The sequence below is a fragment of the Onychomys torridus genome, chromosome 6 (assembly GCF_903995425.1).
Source record: "Onychomys torridus chromosome 6, mOncTor1.1, whole genome shotgun sequence".
Taxonomy (NCBI): domain Eukaryota; kingdom Metazoa; phylum Chordata; class Mammalia; order Rodentia; family Cricetidae; genus Onychomys; species Onychomys torridus.
This window is the reverse complement of record NC_050448.1, coordinates 117,735,554-117,748,549: the sequence shown is the minus strand read 5'-3', so window position 1 is coordinate 117,748,549 and position 12,996 is coordinate 117,735,554. Positions and strand designations below refer to the sequence as shown.

Sequence of the window (12,996 nt, the reverse complement as noted above, 5' to 3'; positions counted from 1 at the left end):
CCCATTTGTATCAGCAGTTCTTTAGATTTAGATAAAGTTTCCCTTAGTAATTTTCAAGGAGTCTGTGCCTGAGCCTGTGGCGCTGATCACCTAACTGCTGCTGATAACAGGGGAGTTGCATTTGCTATTTAGGATAGCCTTTGCTTAAGGGGCAGCCACTGTAAACAAACAAAAAACAAACAAACAAACAAACAGCTTTCCATTATCAGTCCCTTGGGCACAAAAGCTCCTGAGTAACCTGCTCTAGACTGTTATATCAAGAGCTACAAATATCAAAATTTTAAAAACTGAAAGGGAATCCCCACTGGAACTAGTCCTTTTGGCCTACAGGAGTGGTTACCCCTTTTTGCTGATAGGATGATTAAATTATGACCAGACATGAGGACATTGCCTGTCTAGACACTTACAAGCATGAGATTTAAGAAGTGAAAGCTCCTGTACAGAAGTGTCTCACCTCTGAGCAGGCAAGTTGTAAGTTCAGTAAAACCCTCTGATGATGAAAACAAAACCAAACAAAAACCAATTTAAAAAGGGAGTGAATAAAGAGAAAAAAGTATTAAGGTTCACAAGTGGTTTGTACTCAAATATATTTTCTCAGTATCAGATCCTCAGCTATGCTATTGAGTTGAAAGTCTTGAACTAGAAGGGTTCTAGAAGAATAATGTTGCCGTTCCTTATGTCTCAGGAAACACCTTTTAATAGCTTGTCAGACTAACGATGTGCAAGTCTACTCTTTTAGACACTGATAAATTCTTTTCTTCACATGGTATTTTATACACTTCAGATGTGCTATTAGATGTGAATTATTTTAACAAGTTCTACTAGAGTTATATGAGCTAGTTCTTGCTGTATTCATCGTCTTTTATGAATCAATGCCTTTTTGTGTTTCAAGATGGCTTATACCGAGCCTTTCTGTAGTTACATTTCCATTTTTGTGACAAAGGAAAACAATAAGCTGTACCAAACAGGAAAATAATGGCTATCAGAAGTATGTTTGTTTTAGAGTAAGTTACCATTTCTGTATTTGTTTACTGTAAAGGTGGAAATTTAGCATTCAATACAGTTTTCAATAAAAAAATAATTAAAATTTCAAAAAATGAATAAAAATCACATTATAAAACAATGTTTTTTTTTTCATTTGAATTTATATTCTAAATCTCTTCTGAGGAAATGAATATTTATTTATTTATTTGTTTGTTTTTCGAGACAGGGTTTCTCTGTGTAGCTTTGCGTCTTTCCTGGAACTCACTTGGTAGACCAGGCTGGCCTTGAACTCACAGAGATCCACCTGGCTCTGCCTCCTAATTACTGGGATTAAAGGCATACGCCACCACTGCCTGGCATGAATATTTATTAGTTATTTAGTATCATCCAGAATTTTTTGGATGTAAAGACTAGAATGACCAAGATACAAGATACTCTGATTTTTCTCCAGAGAAGGTTCTTAGATTCTAGAAGCAGCACTTACTGCTCTAGCTGCCTGACCATACCTGCCCTCATTCCTCACCTCACTCCCTTCCTGCACACTTGCTCAACCTTCTTCCTGGCTTCTAAGTAGAGGCTGTGCCCACCAGGCACAGAGAAAGCTCCACGTGAGATGCTCTCCCTCAAGGCCTCTGACAACTTCTCCAGCTCAGCCTGGCAGTGACTGAGAGATGCTGCTTCGTTCTGTCGCATGAAATCTTCCTTCCTTTCCTCTATGCAGCCTGCCAGATGAGTTGGGAAGACAAAACAAAGAAGCTGTTAGAAGGAAGGAAGGTGCCACTGTGATATTCCTGGATGAAGCACTGTGAGGACCCCACAGTGGACTGGGGCAGGAGGAGGATTGGGAGACTTGCTTTAGCCCTGGTCTGGTCAACTCTGAGTGACTTCTGGAAAACTTCCTAATTTCCTTAGCCTCAAGCTCAAAGGCTAAGAAAGTGAGGTGAGTGGGCATGGAATCTCTGTTCTTTGGAAGAACAGGTTTCCACACATCAATAAAGAACAAATATTCAACCAGGAGAGAACACAGCTTCCTTGGAGATTGTGCTTTGGTGTGGGTGAAAATATCTGCACAGAAAATTCACCTGTCAGTTCAGAGTGGGTTCATGATGAACAGAGTAGTGAGTACTTCATGGAATTTTTCAAGGAGAATAAGGGTGTGAAGTTAAAGGATTTAGTGGAAACACATGAACTATGAAGCAATGACTGAGGAGGCCCCATGGAACAGGATCAGGCCCTCTAGATAAGTGAGACAGTTGATTAGCTTGAACTATTTAGGAGGCCCCCAGGCAGTGGGACCAGGACCTGTCCTTAGTGCTTGAGCTGGCTTTTTGGACCCTAGGGCTGATGCTAGGACACTTTGCTCAGCCTAGGTGAAGGGAGGAGGGGACTGGACCTGCCTCAACTGAATCTACCAAGCTGAGCTGAATCCCCAGGGGGTTCCTTGCCCTGGAGGAAAAGGGAATGGGGGGTGGATTGGGGGGATGGGGGGAGGAGGGAGGACAGAGGAATCCGTGGCTGATATGTAAAATTAAATTATTTATAAAATTTAAAAAAATTTTAAAGTGGACACTTGTAAACTACAATTGGATTGTCTTCTTCAGGATGAATTAATATATTTTTGTCACTTGTAAGATGGTCAAAGGAAGACTGAAAGACAACCTTTCAGGGATAGCATCTCTGATCATTATAATTAAGAGGAAACCCTAGAGTTCTTTTCCTTGGTGTCTCTGTACTATAACGTCCCATAAGCAGTGCATCTCAACCTTCCTAATGCTGGAACCCTTTAGTACAGTTCCACATGATTTGGTGAGCTCCAGGCATAAAATTATTTTTGTTGCTACTTTATAACTGTAATTTTGCCACTGTTATGAATAATAGTGTAAATATCTGAAATGCAGGATATCTGATATGCGATTCCTGGAAAAGGGTCATTTGACCCCTAAAGGGTTTGCAACCCACAGGTCGAGAAACATTGCTGTAAATGAAAGATACTCATTGTCTTATAAACTCCAGCTGACCTGAAAACATGGAGCTTATTTAATTACACTGGTCCTTGAAAATCAGTTATCTATAATTGATTATAGACAAGGAAAACCAGAGAGATGAGAAGCAAGGAAAGACAGAATACATCCTTTGTATTTTGAATATTGAATGAGTTCTTAGAGACTCTAGGTGAAAGCCCATTTGACCTCTTGCTTTGGCTTGGTGTACACTGAGCAGAATCCTGCATACCTTGTGCTGCATCTCAATAGCATGACCCAAAAGATGCTCATTGTTTCAAGCTGCTGATGAAAATCAAGTGCTGTATTTTAACTCCTCAACCTCTTCACCTTCCCTAAGTTTCCTGAGGAACTTGGTTGCTTGTAAGAACCCTCACTCCTTCCATGATAAGAAGGACACAGCATAAGATCAAAATGCAGGGTCTAGGATGGTGACTCTAACCAAGACTCCTAGCAATGGTATATGAAGCCTGAAGCAGCCATCTCCTGTAATCAGGAAGACTTCCAGTAGAGGAACTGGGACCCCAACCCAGCCACATTACCTATAACCTACAATTTGCCCTGCCTACAAGATATGTTGGGGTAAAGATGGCACAGAAATTATAGGGAGGGCCAACCAGTGAATGGCCCAGCTTGAGACCCATATCATGAGAGGAATCCCACCCTGACACTGCCTGGAAGGTCAGGGCCCAGAGCTTGGGCAGCCCAGAAACCTAGGATAGAACCAATCATGACTGCCAAAAAAAATAAAAGTAAATGAAATGATTCCTAATAATATTCTGCTATACTTGTAGATTGATGCCTAGCCCAATTTCATCAGAGTCTTTATCTAGCAACTGATGGAAACAGTTACAGAGACCCACAGCCAAACATTAGGTGGACCTTGGAGAATCCTGTGGAAGAGGGGGAGGAAGGATTGTGGGAGCCAGAGGGGCCAAGAATACCCCAAGAAAACCACAGAATCAACTAACCTGGGCTCACAGATACTAAACCACCAACCAGAGAGCTTGCATGGGACTGACCTAGGCCCTCTGTGTAGCTTGGTCTTCTTGTGGGACTCCTAACAGTGGGAGCAGGGGCTGTTTCCAACTCTGTTACCTGCTTTTGGAACCCTTTCCTCCTACTGGTTTGCCTTGTCCAGCCTCAATAGGGGAGGAGGTGCCTAGTCTTACAGCAACTTGATATACCGTGGCTACTGACATACCTGACATACCTTTTCTAAAGCAAAAGGAGGAGGAGTGGATGTGGGGGGAGATTGGGAGAGGGCGTGGGATGAGAGGAGGGAAGGAGAGGGAACTGTGATTGGGCTGGAAAAATTAATTAAATAATAGAAACTTTAAAATGCAGGGTCAGAGCCACATGAAGAAAGGCAGGCAACAATAAAGATAAATGCTAAGGCATGTTACCGCAAGCTGCCTCTGGTACTCTCGCTCATCATCCTTGCAGGAGTGCTCTGTGAAGACAGCAATGGCTTCCATCTCACAGGCTGCATGTACTTTCAGCAGGTCTTGGAGTGTGTCTCTTGGGAGCCTCAGTTGCTGGGCCATCTGCTCGTTGTAGTAGTCAATTGCCTTCTGCACAACAGTTGAGTTCTTATGTTGGGCCAAGGTCATCATTACTTTCTCCAAACAAGGCAGAGTCCCACTGTTGATGGCATTCTAGTAGGTCTGCACTAGAATCCCCAGTTCTGATGAGACACAACAGGTAGAAGTCACATTTCTCTTTCTATTTCATGGTCTGCATTCTTAACGGGTACATTATACTGAAAATGACTTTTTTCTTTTTATCTCTTTATCTTCCTCTTTGTGCCCACATACACCCTGATTCTATGAGTCCCTTTTTATGTAATATCATAACATTTCTCTTGTTCATTTGCTTTTTATTGTTCTTTAATTAATTACATTATGAAATTTGCTGTGGATATTGATTGCTCTGTATGCTGTAATTGTGCTGCTCTGATTTGGTTGATAAATAAAACGCTGATTGGTCAGCAGCCAGGCAGGAAGGATAGTATAGGCAGGACAAGTAGAGAGGAGAATGCTGGGAACAGGAAGCCTGAGTCAGGAGATGCTGCCAACCACCACCACCATGAGAAGTAAGATGTAAAGTACCTGTAAGCTACAAGCCATGTGGTAACTTATAGATTAATAGAAATGGGTTAATTTAAGATATAAGAACTAGATAGCAAGAAGCCTACCATGGCCATGCAATTTATAAGGAATATAAGTCTCTGTGTGTTTACTTGGATCTGAGTGGCTCCAGCCCAGCCGGACTGGAGAAATCTCCAACTACAGAAAGTAAATTAATAATTCAAGCATTATGTTCAGATGTCCTCTGGAAGTATACTTTGCCACTGAAACTAAATGAAGTGGCCTAACATATACACTAAATGCTTTAATTTGTGAAGCCCTTTTCCAAGCAGAGCCTATGCCAAAAAATGTCTTTAATTTCAAGGCATTGAGGCAAAGGTTAGTGCAGAATGAGCTTGTTAGATGCATGACCCAGAATAAAGTGATAAGGGGCACACAGAGACCATAATTTGACCTTCAATAGACAGAACTGTTTTTAGTAGCATACATAGTAAGGTGTAGCCTCTCTCTCATCAAGGGAAATTGAGGAGTCTTCCAAGGAAAAAAACTTCCTGTGACCCTTTACAGGGGTGCAGTGAGGAGCTTTTAAAGAGGTGCAGTGGGGGGCCTGGGAGTGAGCAAATTGTTGCAGCCATAAACTCCTTTTCTCTACTTCAGTCTTTCCTTTGCCTAGGGTGAGATGGACTGTCTTGGGAGACAGGTTGTATCCACCAACACTCCTTTCCATGCAATGCCACTGGTAATTTCATAGGAGTCCTGTTTTACCAATGAAGCACTTTATCAAGACCCACTTCACTATGGTCACTGGGATACCACAGGAACCCAACGTCTACAAATCCAGCTCTGGGCAGAAGAGTGACTCTACATTCGAGTCTCAAACCTTCACTGAACTTGCAGAGCACTCATGGCCTGCTGTTTAAATTCTGAAGGATGCAAAAATAACAAAATATCTCTGTGTTGATTGTTTTGTTGGTGACCAAAGCCAGGTTCTTACATGCATGCAGGGCAAGTGATCACCAGTTGAAGTGCACTGCAGGTCTGTTTTGTATTAAATTGTTAATTTAATTAATTTTCGTATTACTTAATTGGTGTTTGCAGTTCTGGGGGTTGAATCAGGTTCTTGTCTATTCTAATGACCTGTTCTACCTCAGAACCTTCACTTTAGCAAGCCACTCAGGTGATTTATGGCCCATCAATGGGAAAAATCTCTCTTTTGTATAAAATAAGGCTGGATTTATTGAATATGTATCTAGTTAGTCTTAATGTGTGTGTTATCTATACTTTGAACATTAGTTCTGGTAGGATTCAGTCATTGTGTGAGCAACACATGATACAGTTCAAGTAAAATGGAGTGTGTTACTTGGTTTGAACAAGCTCAGTGGTGTCAAGCAGGGCCTTAAATTTAAGAATATATTTTATGCCTATGATTCTCATTATTATTGGCATCAGTTTTACATAGTTACTGAACAATCAAAGTGGGTACATGATCTGAATTTTTATTTTAATTCAGATCTATTTTAATTAAATGACATTTAAGCTAAATAGACATACATGTGTCTTTTGATGCCAAATTGGATAGTTTAAATACCCAATACTTACTACAGGTAAGCACAGAAATATTGATGATAAAGTCTCTCTTCCCTGATCATTATAAAATTTTCCCAGTCAGAGATAGACTTACAAAGACATTAAGTATGAACTGAGACCATGTGGAATTTGGCAAAATTGTTAAAACTGGAGTTAGGTGGATATTATAACATGCCCCAAAGAGTGGCCTCTCTAAAGCTATCAAGAAGGACTGGGCAAGACACTCATGAGTTCCAGTGACCCCAATGCCTCCTGGGAGAGCTTTAGCCTAGGAATTGCTGAGGATGAAGGAACAGAACTCAGCTGCCTGCTGCACAAAGTCAGAATCCAACTCATCACTGTGCAGGTTCTCAAGTTTAGAAAGCTTCTTCCACCCAGTGGGTGGACAGAAGACAAAGCATTTCTTCTTGGGGAAGAACTTTCGAATACAGAATCGGGGCAGGTTGTAATTTTTAGCTTCTTTGCTGGTACCTGGAGAAAGTAAAGAAAATATAGCCATACAGCTAGTTGGGTGTTAATGTATTACTTGTGGATTTCTCCTAATAATTGTTTTTTTGCTCCATGTCTTTGGCAGTGTGCATCTCAAACAACCTAAAAGGGAGATTAAAACAATATAATCACAGAGCAGAATGAATGTGTCTACATTACCAGGGAACATTTCAATTGAAATTGATATATTGAGACAGATACTAAACAGGAATCACTTCTTAGAAACAGCCTGAAAATCCAAAAGAGAAAAGCAAATCTAAACACCTACATGAAGTTTAAATTCACGGAATTTCCTTCTGTTCTACAGTCACCATTCTGTGTGCCTCTCTTGAGTGTCAGGGAATTCTTCAGGTACTCATCTGCTGGGAGACTTTGTCCATCTGCTTCAAGTCACATCCCTCAGAGCCCACACGAAGTCAGGGAAGAAGCTTACAAACTCTGCTGAGTCCTCCATCTCATCTTCCTGGTCAGGTGAGGTCCTTGCTCTGATTCGATCTGTCAGCTCTGTCACGTAGCTGGGTAGCTAAGGAGAAGTGGTTGAACGAACAGGGTCCCCAGTCTTCTTCCTCCCATTGGTCTCATCCATCCCCACACATGGTTTTGCCATGCTCTGACTCAGTGTGGACTCATTAGTCGGTGTATGAAATCTCCCCTTATGCTGGGATTATTCTGCCTCTTGTCTGTCAACACTTGACTCTGCAGCATTCCAGGCTGGGATGTTCTCCATCACGGAAAGGATACTGCAGCTGTCCATGGCCTGCTGGTTGATGGCTCCCATGCTGTTGTACATAAAGGTGATGCTCAGAAGTACAGACAGGGCAAAGATCCAGCAGTCATTCTGGTTGCTGCCCTGGAAGTCATAAAAGCTTTTTCTAGATGAAGTGCTCCAAAATTATTATTATTTTTTTTAAGAATGAACTACTACTACAGATTGTTAGAAAAGGCAAAAGCAAAATATAGAGCTTGTTAGTAGAACTCAAAGAATATGTGGTTTCTGATTAAGATCACTGGTTAGAACTGACTCATACTTTGTCAACTTAATAGGTCTTTTATGTCCATTAGTGGATAATTTTGATAAGCAGTCCATGTTGGTGGAGATTCCAAACTCTAATAGATTCTTAAAGGCTTCCCTTCACATAAGGTTTAATTGTCCCATGTAAGAGTAATAATACTTACATTTTTGAGAAATTATTACATATTTAAAGTTTTAAATTTAACTCAGTTTTCATCCATAAATAGAATCTGTTTGGGGCATATTTGTCTCCTTTACCCTCTCTTGTCCCTAACCCACCAACCAACTTCTTCCCAATTGGCCCCTTTTATATTGAAGGGGTACATGAGTATATGTTTCCCACTGCTTAATTAATCTCATTTGCAGTAGTGAGGATATAGAATGATTTAGCACCTGGCTATACTATATTGCTAGTCTTAGTAAACGCACAGTGCTGAAAGTCAGATACAGACCTATCACAATCATTTTACTCAATAGCACAGGGTACACAGAACTCATATGCCTTGCTGAAACCACAGAATTTATAAGGGACAGGACTATTTGTTGAACATAAAGTCTCAGTGCTTTAGTACCTCAATCCTGAACCAGCATTCTCTGTGGAGAATCACTCATGGGAAAAATTCTACTGAAAGCACCTTTATACATCTGCATTAACTGGACTAGCTCCCTTAATGACAATGATCCCCAGATGCTCATAGTCTCCTAGAATAATGGCTTCTGGCTATCTTCTTCCAAATTAGTTATCAAACTTCTCACCAGTAGACAGAAACAAAAGATATATTGTGACTAGGAGGGAGTTCTTATTTAAGGAAAATCTTGGTACACCAGAGGCCAATGATAGTTAAAGAGCTTAATCCAAAATACCCCCCCCCCCCCGCGCCGCCTTCCTTACTTTCTCCACATCTCCCAGGCCTTCTGTGTCAAGCATAACTAGGGTGTGTCCTGGCTTCTGGGGATGAGGCCTACACCACATCCAGATCCCCTTGGTGTGAGACTGTATTGTGGAACCCAGGGAGAAACCTGCAAAGAGCAGAGGAGGGACAAGGGTAGAGATTGAGCAGGTGTTTCTGGAAATATAAACAAGAGTTAATGAAAATCAAAGTAAAAACAATTGTATCATCATAGCCAGAATTGGTGTATACAGGTGAAGTTGTAAAAAAAGAAAAAATGAATAATACTAAATACATAAACTAAAAAGAAAGATGAGTAAAGAAAAAGAGAAAATGGAATGTTCCACTTGATTTGAAAGGTTTTCTATCACCTCCATGGACAATGCTTACTCACTGTTGACACATGAATAGCTTACTAAATATTCTGTGACTTTGAAATGTATATATAGTAATAGTCTCTATTATCTTCTTTATTCTACAAAGCAGAAAGAACATTACACTTTTTAAACAGGAAATTAAAATAAATTGAGGAAACAGCATCTGGCTCTTCTTTTTCTGAATATATCAAAGTGCACAAAATTGATTTGGATTTTTAGATATAGCCAGTACATAAATCTCTTTAAGATAAATAAATCTTAAACATGATTTCTCTTTTTTTTCATTATGGATTAACAATTACCTTTCAGTATTCATCCTTGTCTTTAACTTTCTATTCTAATACCCTGTGCTGCAATTTAACAGTGTGGGTAGACTCAGGGGACTCAGCTCAGCTGCATTGATGGCACTCACCCATGTTCTTCCCAGCCAGCTTGTTCATCAGGTAGGATTTGCCTGTGCGGTAGAGACCCACAATTGCTGCCACCACCACCATAGGCTGTGTGATGGATGACAGGACCTTCAGGGCCTTCTGATTAGGCCTCAGTTGTCCTTTCACATTCTCAATAGACACATAGGGACTTCTGATGCCATCTACACTGGGGTCCTTGACTGCAGAGGAAAAGATGGTGTTAGGAGAATTCCTTGCTTCCTGCTGAGAGAGAACTTCCACCAGTCTGCCTGCCTTCTGAATGTTAAGAGACTCACCATGCCAGAAGCTGCGCATCAGGGAAGGAAATGAGATGAATACTTGGGTGATTTCATAATGTCATAGGATACTTCAAAAGTATTCAAGAACTAAATAATTTTATGGGAATAATTGTGATAGCCAAAAATATTCAGGTAACTTATGATAAAAAAATAATTTTTTTCTTTGAGCTTTCTCACTGAACAGTTTACAATAGTCATAGTCATTAAGCAGAAATTAGACTATCTTTTAGTAAAATTCTTATTTATCTATCTATCATCTATCCATCTACATATATATATATATGTATATGTATATGTAAGATATATGTGTGTTTGTACATTCATGGAATTAAAATGTATTTGTTTTAAATTTTAATTCTGTACATATGAGTGTTTTGTGTGCATGTTTGCCTGTATACATACCACTTGGGTGCCTGATGGCAGCAGACGCCAGAAGAAGATCTCAGTTCCTCTGGAATTGGAGTTTCAGATTGTTTCAAACTGCCATGTAGGTACTGGAAAGTGAACCCAAGTCCTCTGGAAGATCAACAAGTACTCTTAACCACTGAGTCAACAATCCAGCCCCTGCAAATTGTTTTTGTTTGTCATTATATGGGCTAAGGCTAGACACTTGATTTCTGACTTCAACGAACTTTTTAGATTCATTATGAGAAAATTAACTCATAAACACTATTCTGTTTATAGTCATTGTACATTCTGCTACTAATTATTTAATGCATTCTTTTATATTGCTTGGCCAATAATGCTTTTACTTATATTCTATCCATTGTATATGTGTGAATGTGTGGGGAGATACATTTGTGTGTATGAGTGAACTTCTTTGTTGACTTCGTGTGGACTCTGAGGGATGTGGTCCTAGGCTGGAAGCAGATGGATGAAATCTCACAGTGGATGAGTACTTGCACAAGTCCCTGAAGCTCAGTTAAGGTACAGAGACTGCTCATTAGAGAACAGATGAAAAACGTTACATGTTTGGATTTTATATTCTAAGTTTATATTTGCATGTGTTCCCATTTAGCTTTCTCTTGATTTTTTTCAAACTGCTTCTAAGAAATAGTCCTTGCAACTGTGTGGAGACATGGTAATGCTGTGTTATTAGTTGGTTTTGATCCTCCTAGGCTTTATAGAGACACACTCTACCAAAAATATGAGCAGAAGGTACACTTATTAGGTCTGTGCCAGGTATCTTTCTCAATTGCTCTTAACCTTATTTACTTACTTACTTACTTACTTACTTACTTACTTACTTACTTACTTATTTATTTATTTATTTATTTATTTATTTAGAGAAAGCCTCCCTCTGAACCAAACTCACCAGGGATTCTGCTGTCTCTGGTTCTCTAGTGCTGAGTTATAGACATATGCTATGTCAGCTGACTTTTTAAAATTTTACCTGAGTATTGGGGATTTGAACTCGGGTTTTCATGCTTATGCAGTGAGCACTTTACCACCCAAGCTATCTCCCAAACCCTCCTTTTTCTATCCTCGATCCTACACTCCTGAATTCTATTTCAGTTATGATGCCTGGCCCTTTGCTCAGCGGTGCACATCAGTACAGTGTATATCTCTGCCCTGCAATAGACTTCTCATTGTCTATGTTCCCTTCCACACACACTTTCAGATTGAACTGTTTTCTGTTTGTGCTGAGAGCTTGCCACTTCATCCACATTCCCGTGTTTCCAGATTAATTCTTCTTTATTGAGAGCATTTAAACTTTACTTTAAAACCAAACAGAAAACAGACACACCGGCACACACCTGTGATATAAACACTTGGAAGGTAGAGGCAGAAAGACCAAGTGTTTCAAGGCCATCATTGATGGTATGACAAGTATGAGGCTAACCTGGGTCATTTGTAACCCTGGCTTTAAACACATTCACCAAACCAGTCTGATTAATTCACACCAGGGATCTCTGTTTAGAGATATTGCTTTGTTTTCTCAAAGGTTCTAATGAGGTGGTTTCTGGTAAACCACGGCTCTCATCTTCTCTACACATCATTCTGTTAAAAACAATGTTTATGAATATGTTACTGCTACATTAATGTAGCTCTAAGTGCTTCTGAAATTGTAGAACATGAGAAATGAGCAAGGGCCTCTACTAGTAGAGCTATAACTTGTATCCCTGTTTGCTTTGCTTCATACGTTTCATAATCGCTGCATCTGGATAACCTTGTGGTAACTATCAATTTGCTCTCTGTGTGAGTCAGGTTTTACTTAGAAGTTCCTTTCTCCCTTTCCTCTACAATAAAATTCTCATACACTGAGATGTTTGCTTTTGTGCAAAAGGACAGCATGCATAGACCTATGCTTATTTTTAAACCATAGAAAAGGGGACAAAAGGAACACAAATGTGAAACATCAGATATAAACCACAAACCACAAAGTTAAACAACTATGAAAGTTGGGAGGCAGGGAGAAAGCCTGTGATTGCTCTGTCTTGCTGATTTAGAGATTCCAAACACTGTTTCTGGTAGAGAACTCTTGGTGCTGTGGACTCTGATTTTAGAACATGAAATTGAAAATCTACTGAGACAGAAGAGACTAGAATGTTGTACGGTTACTGGGAGAAGTCAGCTGTGTACATGGAAAAAGTGAGAAGTCCTGAATGGCAGGATTCAGCTGGAACCTAATGAGCATTGAGTGTGGGTGTCTAAAGAAACTAGTTGTGGCTGAAGAAATAATATCCAAAGGTTCAGAGGCAGTAGTACTGGGATATTTAAGAGTTAGTATTGGTGGGGCTGGCAAAACAACTCATGGGATAAAGGCACTTACTTTAATGCAAGTCTAATGCAAGTCTAATATTGATTCAAGCCTTGGAACCCACATGAAAGAGAGAGGAGAGAACTGACTGCACAAA

General features: G+C 40.0%; 1 pseudogene; it reads right to left on the bottom strand.

Moving 5' to 3' along the window:
* Positions 1 to 1,503: 1,503 nt before the first annotated feature.
* LOC118586268 lies at positions 1,504 to 10,021 on the bottom strand (annotated as a pseudogene).
* Between the last annotated feature and the right edge of the window lie 2,975 nt (positions 10,022 to 12,996).